The following is an 18,533-nucleotide window of genomic DNA, read 5'->3' as shown; positions in this document are numbered from 1 at the left end:
GCATTCGATTGCTCAGCAACTGGTGTCTCTGCGCAGCAACCGCCCCTCCCCTGCAGTAGAATAATTTGCGACAGTCACCACTTCCATCCACCTCTCCACCTACAGACTAAGGAGTTGCTGTCGCTTATATTCGAACAAAAACGATTATTCGACAATTTGGAAAGCGTTGGGCATCTAAGGTTTCTTTCACTCTTCTATATGCTTACTTATAGCCTTTTAGTGGGATAAGAGCAATGCGTGCGTGCACGGGGATTCCTAATAGATGTAATTGGTTTATTCTCCTCGTTGTCGTTTTGAATGATTCAATATTTAAATCGTTGCGGCGACGGCCATTTTCATCGAAATATCTGATTCCGTTGTACTAAATTAATAAATCCGAGCACAAGGATGTTCTCGACTGGGTTGAGTTCGGCTTGATTATTTGCCGCTAAATCCAGCCTTTACGGCTTTGGTCCGGAGAAGCGTAAAACTACCCCAATCTGTTTTTGTTCCAAATCCGCCATTAGCCATTCGTGATAGGTCAAAATGGCTCTGGCTCCACCCTACATTGGAACGAAAACAGATTGAAATAGTTTTACGTTATTTGCGTCCTGGGAGCGGAATAGGGCTGTCACGCCTAGACGCTGCACCACCCTCGTAATAAACACAGGCTTGCGATAAACGAAAATTCCACTGAAGTGCGCTTGCTTGATTCATCAGAAAAAAGTACTCGCTGCACTTCCTTTTTCCCCTGTTCTTACTTTACGTTCGGCAGTTTGACCCTGGCAGCCACAATGCGCACAGATGGCCCGGCGATGTCGTGTGTCTCGTCAGATCCTGCACTCACAGCTACAGGAACAGTCTGTCACCTGGCTGCGCAGACCCGACAAGGGAACATGGTTAACCATAAACGGACGTGTTTTTTATTGTACATTTTACATCCCGTGGACCGCTTCGTGTGGAGACTGCGCTCGACGAGGCGGATGTTGCGTGCAGCTGTGTCCACGGCATCATCATGAGTTTTGCACAGCACTGGGCGCGTGTGACTAGCGTGCGCAGGCCCACCTTTTCCTAGAACTGCTCCGTAAGATTTAAGCGTATGTCTCCAATATCGCATGGCGAACAGCAGACGAGTTTTGCGCCGCATAACATATATTGTCCTTTGCACCACAGGCATAGTGCGTAGTCTCGGTGCCAAACTTTACGATGTAAATACCAATGGCAGATTCATACGGGTTGATCATTTCCAAGTCTTGTAGAATTAAAAAAAAAAATCGCCTGCGGGTGATAACATTATACTTGTCCTTGAGCTGGATCTTTAGAAGAGCCGGACATTACCAGCACGAGAAATAGAAACACATGAGCAACTAATTAACAAAATTCACGAATTACTTTCTTAATTAATTACTTTACGGCACGTATTACAATTCACTAATTGTAGCCGGTGAGTTCGTAAGACGTATACATACGAAATGAATTTTCAGGATGATACCACTTTCGAAATAATATTTAACAAAGTGTGGGCTGATACACATGGACATTCCAGGTACTGCTTCAATGCATAAAATAGCGTTTTGGTAAAAGGAGTAAATGGAAGAACAATGCATTTTTACGGCGACTTTGATAGTGGATATTTCCAACCTGGCGTCATTCTGGAAATTCATTCTAAGTGGGCAGGCCTTGCACACTCACCGGCTACAATTCCTAAAATGCAATATGTGCCACAAAGTAATTAATTAAGAAGTTAATTAGTGAAATTTCCCTAAATAGTTTGATGTGCGTTTCTATGTATCGTGCTAGTGATGTCCGCCTCTTAGAATAATCCAGCTCAAGGACAAGAATTATGCTGTCTGCTACAGGTGTTCTTTAAGAATTGCATAAAACTTAAAAATGATCGCCCTGTATAGACCTTTTCATCGGGCGAGGAGGAAAGGGCGCGCGGCGAGCCTTTTCTGCTCTCTCGTCTGTGCGATCCAGCGCGGCGCTGCTTGAAAGTATTGCTGTCGCGTGCTGCGGAACGATTTCGGGATGTTTCAGATCGTACTTCGTGAAACTTACGCAATGTCCGTTCATATAAGGTCTTTAGGGAAGCTTTTCGGTGCATTTGTAACTGCAGTACGCTGAAATACCTCTTGGGGGCGCAAACATGTGAGGCGCATTATCAACCGCGGTGTGTGTATGTGTTGTGAACTATTTTGCGCATATCGGTTTCAATTCAACGAAGAGAAACGGCGTCTCTGTACTACCAGCATGAAATGGTAAATCTGCTCACTATCTGATCACTTGGCGTAGGGACTAAAACATAAGAGCGCATGCTCGTGTACAGACAACACAAGGCAACCACGAAGCATTAAGCGGCAGTCGCTGTCAAATATTTGTGATACACCGGCATCGTTCTCACGCATTTCAAGTCTAGTAGCCTTGAAATCACTATATGTCTACGCTAGCCTACTGCATGAAGCCGATGGCGCTGCTCAACACAGCGATCACTGCAGTTGGAGAACCGGCGTGATAAATAAATAAGTTATGTGCTTCGGCATTACCTCTTTCCCTTGTAACGCCATAATACCCGAGATGGATCGCATAAAAAGAATGCGATGGCTATTTTTGAGAACAAAATTTCCGTAGTACGTGTGAGTGCGTCGTAGAGAACGGAACGAACACAACCGACAAGAAATTTCGGTTATCATCCTCTTTCTCGAAAAAGAAAGAGAAGACAGGCTAACACCGCAGTACGACTTCGCATAGTCACGCCGCACAATGTTTATAGATCTATAAACGTTGATGCCGCATGCTTGGACCATGCGCTATATAGAACAAAGATATCTGTAAATCCAGCACCTACCACTGCCTGGGATGCTCGCGCAGTTCGTGAATGGTCACTTTGCTGGACAAGTAGAGTTCACACTGTAAGGTATGCTGTTATTACTAACAAAAACTATTTTATTCACGGGTGGAAACCTCATCCACCGAACCAAGTAGTCACGCAACGTAATCTGCAGCTAACAGTTTGAGCGCTTGTCAAAGTATAACAGCACAGCTCATATCGCAGCAGAACGGTACCCAAGCTGTTACGATCGTCGCGTATGTTTCATGGCTCCTAAACCGCAGCTTAGAACTAGAGGATAATACTGCAATAAGGTCACATTAGTGAATGTAACTTTCAGAAATACACAATTGATCTCCGAGGCTGATTGAAGGCTCAAAATTATGCGTGCACACATCGCGCTGCGTGCTCCGTCTGCCTCAATGCCAGCAGAAAGTCCGGCCATACCGACTTAAGCCACTTCAGTACGTCTCACAGAACAGTACTCCACGTAGAAGACGCCACGCCATACTAAACAGACCGCACGAGTGCGAAACCAAACGCCAGAAACTATCGCCGAGCTTATACCTGCCATGCAAAACGGAGCGCTCGCCCAAGCCAGCATGCCTACTGCCCATAGATGGCGCCACTGCGTAGTAATATGGTTTTAGGCATTAGCAAGAGGCGATTAGAGGATTGCTGGAAGAAAAGCATGGAAACGACAAAAGACGTAGACGTACAAAAGCGCAGCTCGCACTAGGGGGTCAGAAAATTTGGGTGTGGTAGTTCATAGTGTCTTTTTTTCTTTTTTTATTGTTTAACCTAGGTAGGACATTAAATAGTATAATAGCAAGAGCTTGGTGGCGCAACCCACGGCCCCCTTCCAAAGGGGAAGCTCATAACATCCATCCATCCATCCATGAAAAAACGGTTTATAGAATGATCGAAGTAGTGGGACATTATAAAAGCCGCAACCATTAGGGGTTCCAGATTGGAAGCGGAACCCAGAATTGCTCCCTCTGCCATTACCCAACACGTCGAGTTCACAACGTTATGCGAAAAAACCTTTATGCTTACTAGTGTATTTATAAAATACTTTGTGAACTGTAATCTGGAGGCTTTTTATCACACTTTCGGCGACATTCTTGGGCTGTTTTAAACCAAGTACATATTAAACCATTTCATGAGGCAAATATTGCGGTACCGTGGCTGCACTCGGGCACAGGTTCAAAAAGCAAAGCGGTCATTACTGTAGTTTCTGAATTAGACTGGGCTCAGCGGCCAATTGTAGGTGGGATGAGAAGCTCCCCAGTATCGCGTTGTCTGTGCCTGCCTCCCTCCCTCCATCCCTCTATTTTAGCCAGCTAGCCTGGAATCGCCACAATTACCACCAAGATCAAATGTATCAGAAGTTCGGGGACTAGCAAGGCAAATAAGTGTGCGAAATTAAGGGCTTGTGAATGAAATACAGCCTTTGGAAAAAAATAATTTAGCAACTGCTGAAAAGCGTTATATGACCATTTTACATTGATTCCATGCTCCAAGGAAACTGGATGTTACACCAACTTTTTACTTGATGAAATAAAGGACGGATTGTTGATGTTCTGTAAGCAAAATTAAAATGGGGGGGGGGGGGGGGGGGGGCTGTAATTGCTGAATTTGCAATAAATTGCATGCGCACGAGTTCCGAATCGTTATGAATGTGTTTTACGAGTGGCGCAACTTTTAGCCCGCTGACCTGGCCTAACTACAAATACCACCAAAATCACGCTTACGAACAACAGGGGGACCAGTATGGCCAATCAGAATGCGAAGTTAAATGCGAGTGGATTAATTAGATCCCTTGTAGAAAGTTGCTCACTCAACTCATCCAAAGTGTCATACGGAATTTGCCCGCAATGTTTCACATAGTTCTAAAGAAAATGTGCCTGACATCGAGTTCACATTAGGTAGAAATGGGGCGTATGTTAGATGCATCATTTTGTGAAATTGTACCGTTCCCAGCTTGATCGGGAAGTTCAGAAATAGTTACTGAATACGGTTTTCTTTTTTTGATATTTTTGTGCATTGCACAAGGTTTGACGTACATTTCCCTGGCGCTGCCGGTGAACTGAACAGGTACCTTGTTTATATTTAGTGAAATTAAGGGTCTAGCTACGGGTCACGTGTAGGCAAAGTTCAAAGTGGATGGGTTAATTGTGGCCCTTGCAATGAAGTATTCGAACGCTTCGGAGCTTTATAAGTGTGTTTTACAAGTGGTGCAGGATTTAGCCTGTGGCCCGTGCAGAACAACAAATGCCGCCGAGATTCAGTTTAGCGAAAGTATGTAGGGACCACTGGCAAAAATTTGTGCTAAGAGGAAGCTTTAGCTCGGGTGCCCCTATAGAAGTACGTGTAAAAGAAGAATTCGTTTTTCTCGGCAACCACTGCACCAACCTTGACGATATTTGTTGAATTTGTAAGAAAAACTTAAAATCTAGTGACTTCTGATTTCAAATTTTTTATTTAGGACGTCAATTTTTTACTTAAAGTGGCAAAAATCGCAAATATTTAGCAAACTCAATTATCAAATTTAGAACTCCGTAACTCAGCAATTAAAAATAACATCACAATTCTGTGAATTGCATCTCATAGTACATCTAAAGCAGACAAAATTGATATGTTACACATGAATCTCAAGAAATTAAGTATTGTGTAAATACAGCTGTTGCAGAACCCTCATACACAATTTAACAAATTTGCTTGATATATAAATTGACATATCGCATTTGTCGGCTTTGAATGATCTAATGGATGCCGTTTACAGAACCGCGATATCTGTACGGGATGGAGAGCTATTAATTTGTAAACGTCGTTTTCTTATTTTTTCGAATTTAGAAAATTCTTTAAACAAAATTGAGGCCCTAAATCAAAATTCTGCTTTGAACAGTCACTAGAATTTAACTTTCTCCCTCAAATGCAGCACATTTATTTAAAATAGGTCAAGGGGATATCTCAGAAAAGTGTTTTTGCATTTTGCATTTATTTGAATAGACCGCGTGGGAGTTTGGTCTGAGCTATAGAGCTTCCTTTTAAGGTGAATGTATGTAGATCACGTACAGTGTTTGTAAAAATAAAAATCCCTTTAGCTACCAGTCAAAGATATTATAAGACCATCTTTTTTTCAATGTTTCCCAGTATCACGCAGTTGTAAAAAAAAACATGCTGCTGTACAACCATATTATATTTGGTGTAAATCGAAAGAATATTATGTTTAAGGTGTGGCGAAACTTTAGCGTTCCTGGCTTAATTAGGAACCTCGTAAATCATTACTGAATGGCTGTCTTTTTCCTAATTTCCTGCGTTACGCAAGGTTCCTAGTATATTTTCTCCTGTGTCTTCGGTGAGCTAAACAAGGCACCTTGCCTATATTTGGGTAAAATTAAGGGTAGTTTATCGGTGATGCTTAGAAGTCGACATTCTGTGGGCTAGTTACGGCCTTAGACGTAAATTCGTATGCAAATGGTCCAGAGCGTTACTATTTTCTTTTACGAAGGGCACTGAATTTAGCCCGATGCCACGAGGGACTATACAGACCACCGATATGAAGTTCAGCAAAAATGTGAGGAACACTGGCAAATCTGGATGCGAAGTCGAATGCATGTAGATTAAATACAAAGATCGGTAAAAAATACCTCGTTAATTTCTTCGAAGGCATTATAAGTGGCTAATCTTTCAAACAGGCGAGTCATGTGCGGACAACGATTTAGTGTGCGTAGTTTAAATTAAGCTAATTGAATATTTTGATGCGATTTCATGAAATGAACGGCTTTCCCGGAAATTGGATTGGGATTCTGTGCAAGCCTGCTGTATCTTCTTTTTCCACCGCCGATCAAATGCACTGACTGTGCCGAACCACGCCTCATCTTATTTCTCTCGCGCTGCGACTACATTATAACAAGAGGTGCTAATAAGTGTTTAGCCTTACCCAGAAAAAAAGACCGCGCTAGGAAGGTGTAACTGCGGGAAGATTTTACATATTTCTCCAGGTAGTCAATTTACTTGCGACATCTGTCCTGCTGTTTCTTATGTCGCTGCAAATAAAACTCTTCCGCTTGGTGCTGTAACAACTCACTTGTAATATTAGTTGCCTCCAGAACACTCCCAGATCGTTGTTATTTGAGGCGTTTTTTGAGATTGGAGAAAATATAATAATCTAAAGGATCCAGATCGGGTAATTACGGTAAACAGGACATCACTGAAAAGCCTAAGGAGGTCACTTTTTGTCATTGTTTTACCCGCAGTGTTTGAAGATGCATTGTTGTTATACAACCGGATGTCATTTTTTAAGAGCTTTCCTCAACGCTTTTTCCTGTTTTGTCTTCGTAACTAAAGTAGAGTAATATTCGGAATTGTTGGTCAAACCCTGTTGGAGGTAGTCCACCTGTAGAACTCCCTTCTTAACCTCGCATTCCCCGGGAAAAGAAAGAGAAAACTTTTAATTTGCATCTGTACCAATCTTTTCATGCGGAACTTCTTTGTCATGGAGAAGCCGACATACGTACATTCCGGTACCTACTGTTATATTGTGTTGTGACCATAGCAGTTGGTCCATGCCTTATCACCAGTTACCAGTTACCAGGAAATCTGACCCATTTCTTGCAAAATAAAAGGTTACATAGCAGCCCACGATGTCTGCACACATTTTATTTCTTGTTCAGTTGTCAAATGCCTTTGTATCCTATTTGTTGCAAGCTTTCCCATTTTTAAGTCATCAAGAGTAATGGCACCAGCTCTCCCGCGGGATATTTCCACATATGGACGAATCCTCTTAGCGGACATTCGATGGTCATCCATGAACGTGTCATGAATGGCTTTCATATTTGCAGGCATAGAGACAGAAACACGCCTTCCAGTTGTTTTCTCGCTTTCAACAACGCAACGACCAGTTTTAAAATTGACAACGCAACGTTTAACGGTGGCATATAAAGGGCCACTGTCATTCAAAGTTTGTGACATTTCGTCTTGAATTTGCTTCGAGGCGCATTCGCGCTCTCTCCATTGGCACTGCGACGTTGCTGTTGGCACCGTCGTGCTGTCAAGGTATTGACGCGCATGCGTGGCCAGCGCGTGGAGGATTAGAAGGTATTCAGAGACGTGCAGTGCGTTCTGCTGCAAAAGCGGCGAAGCCAAGTGGACGCACCGTCATGTGCCACTCAATCCGTTCTATCGCAACCATGGCAGCGTCCTGGGTTCCACTGCTGGCATGATCATTGTGCGCACACACATCGCCCCTGCTGACAAGAACGGGCTGGAAAAACCAAGCTATATCTACCTATAAGCCTTCCTTTTGACGCTGATATACGGCGGCGGTTCTCCTTCGGTCTCATCTTGTCCACGATTGAGGTGCTAGGCTTGCAATGCGGCTGGCGGTGCTTCTTATTACGCCAGCGTTCTAGAGGCCTTCACCGCAACGCTAATCCTTGCATCGTGCGTGTACGAACTACATCATGTAATTGCCGGGTTTTGCGTGCCAAAACCATGGTTTGGTTATGAGGTACGCCGTAGTGGGTGCTTCGCAATAATTTAGACCGCCTTGGGTTCTTTAACATGCTCCTAAAACCATGTACACGGGTGTTTTCGATTTTCACCCCCATCGAAATGCGACCACCGTTGCCGGGTATCGATCCCGCGACCTCGTGTTTAGGAGCCCAGCACCATAGCGAATGAGAAACCACGGCGAGTAAAATTACAACCTAGAAACTCTTGCTAACGCTTAGTCCCACCTCCCCCTTATCCTTCTAGCGAAACTGCCAATTTTTCAATTCGCTCTAACATACTGCATTCCTTTCCTTACACCTAGGTGAGCTGGACCGCTCCACCGCAAGAACGGCGTCCTAGACTATGGCCACTGTTAATGTATCGCATCAAACGCGTCAATAGGCTTAGACAGATGGATTCACCGCCATGACCCAGGTCTGAGCTAAAGTTAGACAGCGACGAATCGGACTAAGAGTCATTAAGAAATAGTTTTTCTCTCTCTAATGAAGTGAATGGCGGATACCGCTATATAGCGAAAGGCAGTCGTGTCGAGGGAACGAGCTCGATGTAGCAGTAAGAGCGATGGCGGAGAGGCGATTGTAACCACGTCAGAGTTTTGGTGATGGGTGAACCACACACCGGAGTCGCAGCGGAACCAGAGCGCGTTTCTGCAAGCAGCTCTAGGCACACTAGCAGTCAATTATGGTCTCGGGAATTAATGTTCTAACACAAGCGGCTTGCGCTCGAATAAACATGATCCTGTAGTAATTATGTGAGGTGCCGACATGCAAGGTTTTCTCAGCCAGCTGCAGCTGCGAGCGTGGCGAGCTTCCCCGAAGAGACCATGGAAGCCTTCACCACCTGCCGCGGTGACTCGTTTCGTAGGGACGACGATGTGCCGCGTCAACACACCCTCGGTGCCGCTATGACTAAACGTGGTCGGTGGACCAAGCATTGTTCGTGGATTCGCCGTGTCCGCTGTTTGAAGCAGGGGAGCCCCTGGAGTTTTTGCGCGGCCGTCTCACGGAGCTTAGAAGTCATGGACGGACGTGGTGGCCATTGTCTACGGTGTCAACACTGGGATGAAGAGGCGCCTGCCCGGGCCAAGCCTCGTGTCTTTAAGAACCCACTCACCTCGGCGTAGTCAGTAAAACCTGTGTGGAAGTGTGCGTAACCCTCCCCCTAAAAAGGCGGGTCGAATACGATGACGTTGGATGCTACGAATTGGCGGTGAACTGCCGTTTTCCCTCACCTAGGGATCTAGGGAGGAAAGAGTGTTTATAAGCAGCTGTTGTGCGGCTGCTGAGTGTACTCTCTCTCGCAGTCATGCTAGACTGATGAACTGCAACATCCTTATGTAGATACTGTAAATAAACCCATATTCCTCGTTCTCGATGATAAGCACTCCTTCCCTTCAACAACGTCCTCAGCGGGGATAGGTTGGACGACGGCAGGGGCCAGCTACCATCTATTTCATGCCCGACTCCAAACATGACACCGGGCAGCTGCTGTTGGAGCTCGCGTAACGGCAGTGACCATTTGAACTTTCACAAGATGCCTTTATGTGTTTGTGAGCTGTAGCTTTCACCGTCATAGTTTAAAGGGACACTAAAGCGAAAGAATAAATCAGTTTAGGGTAATAAATCATTGTTTGAAAGCCCTGCAGGCAGTCATTTCAAAGTAATAGTTTGATTATTAGATGAGAAAATGAAGGTCGAAGTATCAGTATTTGAATTTCACGCCTAAACTCCGACGCCTGTACGTCATTGTGACGTCAGGGACTCCAAAGTATGATTTCGCATTTGGGTCGCGTTGGCTGAGTAAAAGTTACCGAAACTTGCCAGGTTTAATATTTAGTTCCTTTAGAATACAATGTAGTTGAGTTGAGTTGAGTGGAGTGGTTGTAGGCTACTGGTGGGATTAGCCTTGCAGTTGCTGCCGGCAATTGCTCCACCGTAACGACACTTAAAATAAATAAATCGTATAAATCAGACACAGACCTCACAACCACGCAGGACACGGATTCGGCCTCCACATGGTGACCTTAGGAGTGACTATGTGTGTTTAGAACACAATGTAGTCAGTCTGTACCGCTATATAATTAAGTAGGCCCTAGAAGATTCCATTGAAATCCATGACGTCACAGAAATCAGGTGTGGCAATTTACACGCGATGAATATACACGCTCTGAACAACCCCCCGACGCGGTTTAAAACGCGATTGAATAAATATAATTACGCCCAGCCACCAACTTGCGACGCTAAGTTCAGCGCTAGCGCGCCCCGCGACTTCTGCCAGCACGCCTAGGGACAAACGCATACGACACGCGCTAAGAAACTCCTGCATAGTGCCTAGGCAGAGTCATATATCCAAGGAGCAAAAGTTCCCACATTTCTTCTCTCACATCCGCTCTTTCTCGCGCATGCGCACACACGTCCGGCGTCTCTGCAAGTGCGACACCCCGCTGTACCTTGATAAGGTGGAAGCTAGGGCGAGTTGGTCATTCAATATCGACACGTTTGCACAGCGCAATCTGCCTACTAGCAATCAGTCTTTTTCACGGCGCGACGACGCATGCGCCCTGCCCTAGCGGATTAGTCACAAAACGTTTTGAAAGAGACGCGCGAGCGGCCACGCGGCCTGGGGCGCGATCGGAGATCTTTGTTCGATACGCGTTCTGTTCGGTTGCTGCAACGTCACAAAGTGGCAGTGTGTAAAATTTCTGAGTATGGGGCGGAGAGAGCAGCCAATCGGCAAGCGTAGAACTCCCCGGAAATTTACTTCCCTCGTTTGTCGTCTGCTTGCAGACAGTATACTACAAAACGAAATGTTTATCTTCTTCTATGAATGAAATCTTTATCTAAATTTTGTCTTCTCAAGCTTAAAAACGTTTTCGAATAGTAGTAAGTGTGAATACTACAATTTATAACTATTAGTTTCTCTGCGTCGTCCCTACGTGGTGTCGCGCACAGCGAGAACAAAGAAAGAAAAAAGAAACGACGGGAGCAGTGGCGCACAACATTCCAGTGGCTAGCTGACACCGATGATGGGGTCGACTTCGCCGTACAACCAACGCACTATTTGTTTCGAGATACGAAAGCGACGCCCGAATTCGCTTTCTTCCATTTCTTCAAACGCGTTTCGCAATGCCACCCGCTCTCCTTCTTCCTCGAGCAACGCCAGCGCAAACACCGAAGTTCCCAACGCAAGCGCCATTTTTCTCGTATTAAACTATGGATTGGATCCGAACGCGCTAATCAACTGCCGAAGCCACCGTTTGGATCCAATCCAATCCACCAGACGCGCCATGCGAAGCCGGTCTCGTAACGAGCGATGATCGATCCAAACTTCCCAACTCCCGCCGGGTTCGGCGCGTAGCAGACGAAATACTCGGTGGGAGGATAATTGACAGGAACGTGTCATCATTTTGACGTCACCAAAAACATGGCCGCGCCCCGCGGCTGGCGACGTGGGCGCGTGGTAGGCCAATCGCGCGCGCCGGTAACCTAACGAACGCGCCGAACAACCATCTCCGATCGCACCCCTGATATCGGCGGAAAGTACTCCAGGAAAAAGAAAGCGTACGGACGGCCACTGCAACGAACACTTGTGCCGTGTACCGCGTTGAAACTTTACTTGTAGTAATAGTAGTAAAATCTTTATTAAGAAAGGGGAGGGGCAAAATGGGTCAAAGAGCGATGGATGGTTGGAGCCGTAGTCCAGGGCTCTACTGGCATTGGCCGCCCGCTGGACTTGCTTTAGGAGTGTCCTATGCACCCCCAGGTCTAATCTGGCGAGCTCTACCTCCCACTGCCCCGCCAATTATTGTTGTTTGTTTGTGTTAGGCTGAATCGCTAACTGTGGTGGCATTCTTTCTCACGTCCACGAAATGTGGAAAAGGATTGGTCTACCGCCACACCACGGGCATCTACTAGCTCGATATTGTAGCTCGACGTCGGTGCGGGGCCGAAAACGTGCGTAGCGTAACACTGCAACTCCACTTTAAAACAGAAGAGGGCCAGGACGTCCGGACTGCACCCTGAACCACGGAGTAGCCGCCTTGCATTGACGGCTGGCAAATTTATCGATAAGCGCCTGCGTTACACCTGGACGACACATCAAAAATACGTTGCTGACGCAGTCTTCTTGCAGCATCGGCCCACTCTTACTGGTGGTGACAGCACGTGCCTGACTTCATGTACATTTAAGGCGGGGTAATACTCGGTCGATACGAGACCGAAAAGACGTTGACGCCGACGATTGGCCGACTGTTCAGCACTGTATCACTGAGACAATTTGATCATAATAGGCCGACAACGACGCAACCGACGGGTGCGAGGTGTCATTTAGCGCGACGGGCTTTCTTGTCGACGGCGCCGGCAAAATCAGCGTGCCGACCACGCGATCAGCCGTCGAACCGACAACGCGATAGGTGCAGCTCATTTACTTGTAAATATGATTATTCGAGCTCAAGATGCCTCGACATGCCTTCGAAGTTGAAATGCACGAGCTTCAGTCCTCTCAAGCGGTGCACGGGAAGATTGAGCCAATGTTGATCCTGAGCAAAGGTTGGGTTAGGCCTGACCCCGTCGATTCGTGCACTCGCTGCCGCTGGACCTGAACTTAAAGAATAAGCAGTCAGGACGAAGGACGCCGCTCTTGTAGTTCAGTCGTGGTGCTATAGCGATTTGATAACTACACTTCGCACGGCAAGTACACAATAAGCAGCAAGTGTCGACACAACGCTGTGCCAACATCTTGTACTTTGGTCACCGTTCCAAACGCTACCGGTCGCATTCCCGTAGATGGTGGGTCTGTGTGTGTTGTTATGCTGACACATTTATTAATTCCAGAGAAGCACTGTTTTCCTCTGCGTCAAGCGGGCAAGAAGAGACAGTGCATTCGGTGCAGCAGCATAAACTCGCATGCAGTTGCCAACGGTGTCAGCGATGGCGTCCGCGTTTTCGCGAGAGAACTACACGGCCTGCAATGGGGGCTAATGCCGAGCACAGTTTATCTAATAATACTTTATGGCACGCGCAAACTCTAAGTATCGAAAGGGCAAGTTGAGCCACTTGGTTGGGACTCATAGTAAAGTTCGTTACAGCGCAATGCAAGGACGATTGCGGCGTCTACTACGGCGTTGGCCACAGAAACCGCGGCCGCCGTAGTAGACGCCTTTTGGCGGACGCCGTAGGGACACGTTGCTGGCCCTCGTGTCTTGAAAGCAATCCGCGACGTGGCCAAAGTGCGCGCCCGCGCGGGCCTCATCTTCAAAATGGTCTGCGATGTTTGCAGAATTCGCTTAGTGCCGGTAGCTTCGTATGCGTTGTGCTTTCGACGTTTCGTTCGCGCTGAAGCGACAGATGCATGGAGGTCAAGCGACTCGCGGCTCCTGCCGCGATTCCTAACTTCAGCGTTTTCGCAGACAGTTTGCGCTGTCATTGAGCGAGGTGTGTTCATGTTTACCTGCCTGCGCGTGACACCGTGCTGGTTAATTTAGTTAAAAGACGTTGACAGAATGGTTGGTTTGAATTCATGATAGCATGGGTAAGCACAAACGAACAGAGATGTAGAAAAAAACAGACACGCAAGGACAGCGCTGTCTCTGTGTGTCTGTTTCTTTCTACGTCCTCGTTGAGTCACGCTTACGTATTCTATCATCGTTGATTTAATTAGTAAGCGAATGTTCACAAGTGTATACGGCCGATAAAGCTACTATCCTCACTAGGTACAGCTATCTACTAATCTGCTGTCGCAATAGGTGCTTCGCCTTCCGTGCGGAACTGCGAAATTTTTCCCTGTTCCCCGCATCCGCCAGAGTGCTGCTATTGCAGAATATTGCTCTCCATCTCTGTCATCGTGCCTTTGGTTTGCTGCTTGTAATAAATTCGATATACTTAGTTTTCGCAAGGTTGTTTGTAAGCTAAAGGAATTTGTTCAGCTTCTCAAGGCCTAATCCTATTGTTTTGAGCATACGTATTGCGGTTGATGAACTCAATTTCAATTCAATTCAATTTTATTTGCATTTATACATCTACAGATGACAGGAGTACAGACAAAAAGCCATATGAATTCGGCTTGACGGGGTCTGTACCCCCTACGGAAATGGCGCTGTGAACAATACAGAGAACACAAACATACAATAATGGATAAACGAGAAAGAAAAAGTGAACATGAGTGAACATTGTATAACAGAAATGCATACGGGTAAAACAATCAATAGAATGCTCCAAGAAATTATATTACAGAAAGCGAATAGTATAAAATGATACAAACAATGCAGCCTTGAAATTCATATCTATAAATAATAAGTTATTGACAAGCAGAGAAAATTGGTTAAGCATTCATGGCGTCAGTGTATACCAGAGCAAAAAGAAAGAGAAAGAAAAAGAAAGGAAAAGAAAGGAATCCACAATGTGCCCATTAAAAGGAGAGATAAGTGTCTATTGAGTTTCTAATGAGTTTAACAAAGATGGCTATAGAAGACAAGATAAGAAGAATACTATAGTGCTAAGTAGGGGGGGGGGGGGGGTACCAGTGGCGGTCGTCTATCCGTGTTTTGCCACTACTAATATATATATATTAGTAGATTAAAAGAAAGATAGGCAAGGTGGTCAACTAAGGTGACGCGCGATTCGCTGCCCGTATACACGTGGTGAATAGGGCATAAGCAGTACTTATAGCGCGTGATTCTCTAACTCTGTACAAACGCCAAACAACGCTCATATACAGTGCACAGCCGGCACCCATCTATTAACCGCCGCGCCCCTGGCGGCAGCTTTCTTCCCAAGCCAAACTGTGGCGTCAGTTTCATGACCCGTAAACAATGATTGAAGGACTCGGGTGTTTATCCTCCAGCACAACGAACAGGCGAACAAACAGCCGAACGATGTTGAGGACACGTCGAGATCTAAACACGGAATGCCTGAATATTCGTAAGAATTATGTGCACTTTAGCGTATCCACGGGCGGCCTTATAGTCACAGCTTGCTGCCTGTACTCTTAACACACACTACTACTGCCGATAAGAGGCAAGTTGTAAATTGGCAAGTAATATCCGTTAGGCGCTCACTAACGGCCGTCTTATCCGCTCTTACAGAACTAACACATTATACATCGGCTCAAAATGTAACGCATGTACTTTGGCTGCATTGTTGGTATTCCTCAAGTAAAGCAATGCCTAACAAGCAACCATGCATCATTTAATGCGCAGAAGAAAGATAGCGGCCTCCCCGATTCTCCGCAGAGAAGAAACTGAGACCGCCTCCTTCAGAGCAGTGTAGTAAAAATGCTATAATAGTCCAGTTCGGTCAACCTGGCTATCTTTTCCTTCATTCCTCTATCTCTTGAAATAGAACACAGGAACGAAAAAATGACGACTCTCTCTTCTTATTCAGTCTCGACATTACCTTACTCTTGCCTGACCACGTTACATTTTGTTGAACTTTGGATTCTTGTTGCGTCTTTAACACTTTTATATGCGTAGCCAGTGATGTTAGAGTGCCCAGGTAGCCACTGAAATGCAACGTCGTGGCCTCTGTCCACCGCTTGACAGTAGCGTGATCGTATCTCTGCTATACTCGCGGACAACTTTCTGTGGCTACGAAGGAAAACCTACGGAGGCTAAGTGCGCACGAGAGCGCTTCTGAAAAGAGTCCTTCGTCTTAATTCACGTTAGTTTAGGCTGGAGAAGAGAAAACATAGACACCTTATTAGCAACAGTTCAATAAGACACAATACACCACTGAGTGTAAAGTTTTACTTATTTTGTGGCTCTTCCCTTTTGCGTCTGGGGAAATGCGAAACTGTCGCACGTGGAAGCTGCGTAGATTCAGCGTTTGTTCCGAGCAACCAAAAGCACTGTCAAACGCTGTCGGACTACTAGGTGCGGCAGCACATGTGCAGCAGCCACCCGCCCGTAGCTTTCCCTTCATAGCCACAGAAAGTTGTCCGCGAGTCTACCAATTCTTCATGTGATTTGCATGTGGGTTGAATGTGCCGAGAAAGCTGCCCGTGAGGCATATGGAGAATGTGATGGAAATCTTAATACCGTTGTCGAGAACGGATGCAGCGCGGCACCTCAGCGGTCTTAACCATATTATACCTATGAGAAAATGGAATACACCGGACTTTACCAACAGGCGCCTATATGCCATGGACCCGCATATGAAATTACAACTTTTACCTGGTTATAACTGACAGGAAGGAACGCTACTGTGCTGCTTGCAATTACGAGTTTCTTTCACAAACGCCTACTCATTCTTAAATAGAATGGCGGATAGTGCCAATTGCAGCACATGTGGTGTTTAGGAAACCACCAAACATATGTTATGTGACTACCCCACATACGAAGATGAGAAGAATTAATGCCCTTCCGACAGCTTTGGGTAACTGGATGACAGGCCCTTTACAGAGGCAATGTTGGGCCCGTGGCCTCGTGCGTCTGCTATGTGCAGGCTAAAAAGGTGCTTCTGCGTTTTCCCAAATGCATCAGCCTGTATGACCTCCTGTACCTAACTCAGCGATGAACACTTGTATGTGTAACTGTGCAAAGTGTGAACTTCTCTCTTCCTTCTCTTCTTTGAATCCGCTTACCCCTTTCCCCAGTGCAGGGTGGCCTACCGGGCTCAACCAGGTTAACCTCCCTGTCTTTCCCTTATGACTTCTGTCCAACTCTTTTTATTTGCATATAATAACACATAATTTTCGTCATTTTCTGCAAGCATTTCAGTCATTAGCGTTAGTTCGCGTACCATGTACATACCATTTGTGGAACTTAATACCAATTTCTGCGTAAGCTCGGGATCCGCCAATTATTTTTTTAATCAAAGAGAGTCGGCATCATTACAGAGGTGATAGCTACCCAGTTAGACGTGACAGCGGGAACAATGAATAATAATATAAGAAGAAAATTCCAACAGAATGCAGCTCACGATGAATGTCGGTATTAAAGCGATTAGCATTGAACCACTGTAGTGACACACCGCACTGTATAGGGCAAAATGTGTATGCAGCCGAGGTCCTCTCTCGCGCTTCCCACTGCACGCGCAGCGCCATCCAGCTGCGCCGCCGCTAAGTCCGCGCGTGGCGCAGGTTCGATTTCGCCAAGCACCGCAGAATTTCTAAAGGATTCTTTTGTTATTGAAGTACGTCGCATACACAGGGGCATTTGCTCCATTACTCAAGTTGACTTCTATGTGATTCATCGAAGAGCAACCTGGCGGCAATTCTGGCACAAACCTAGTGGCCCAAGTTGGTGTCATGTCCATTGAAGAGCGACGCAAACGAAGTGCCAGATGCTTGGTGCTCCAAGTTGGCATTAAAATGGTTCATGGGACAAACCCAGTCTCCAAAATTGGGCAGACGGTTGGTTTCAAACCCTGTTCCATCAGCACAGCAACCTCATGCGCTACCCATTATACAATGGACTACCCACTCCTAGAAACCCATGTTGACTGTAAAATGGTTAGAGATCAATAAGTGGTCAGTCCCCAGAAAGTGCGATAAGTGCGCTAAAAATGCTAATCGCCTTAAAATGTCACAACTTTAGCAAAGGTGACTTGAAAGGAAGTTGAAGAGAACACTTCAGATTCATACGCGTCCCTAAAGGTTCATATAGATAAATATAAGAATGCAGCGCGCATCGTATACAAGATCAGGATAGGCCACGGTACAGAAAACATCACCTAGTGCTGCGCGTAGCAGTACAGTGCGCTTTAACGCTGTTCACACACGCACACACACGCACACGCGCACAAACACGCACACACGCGCGCGCACACACGCACGCACACAAATATCTCTTGTGCTGCTTGCACGGTGACTGTCACAACTACGTATACTTTTCTGGCACAGACGTCGCTTTCTAAAATTCTTACCGGTTTCCTCGCTGTAGTGAAGACGCGCACGTCCAGTGAGCCAGTTCACCGCGTACTATCCACCACGAATTCTATTTCGCACGACAGGAGGCCTTTCATTTCTCTGTCGTCGAGGATACGTGGGCTGCAGCAAGTATGATGCAGCCATTATCCGGTTTCGTAAATAATATCCGCTCGATTGCGACAGGAAGCAACCAGCGTTCAACGTTCCCGTATTCGGCAAGTGTTCCAACACGCGCGGATGCAAGGGTGTGCATGCGTTATATATTTTGTATTTCTGAAAATGTGCTGCATTTCCGAAGTTTGATATTGCTTCAGCTCACTAACACTCAAGTTCTGAACATTTA

At 46.0% G+C, this 18,533-nt stretch overlaps 1 protein-coding gene across 3 annotated transcripts in view; it reads right to left on the bottom strand.

Moving 5' to 3' along the window:
• The window catches only part of LOC126521528 (MFS-type transporter SLC18B1-like), a 108,420-nt gene extending 90,168 nt beyond the window's left edge, over positions 1 to 18,252 (bottom strand). For all 3 annotated transcript variants that reach the window (XM_050170232.2, XM_055065834.1, XM_055065835.1), the window contains exon 1: positions 18,187 to 18,252. The gene's annotated coding sequence lies outside the window, so the exon portion shown is untranslated. The remainder of the gene's footprint in view (positions 1 to 18,186) is intronic.
• Between the last annotated feature and the right edge of the window lie 281 nt (positions 18,253 to 18,533).

Source organism: Dermacentor andersoni, chromosome 6, assembly GCF_023375885.2.
Source record: "Dermacentor andersoni chromosome 6, qqDerAnde1_hic_scaffold, whole genome shotgun sequence".
In the NCBI taxonomy this organism is placed as follows: domain Eukaryota; kingdom Metazoa; phylum Arthropoda; class Arachnida; order Ixodida; family Ixodidae; genus Dermacentor; species Dermacentor andersoni.
The sequence above is the reverse complement of the archived record's forward strand: the minus strand, read 5'-3'. Positions and strand labels throughout refer to the sequence as shown.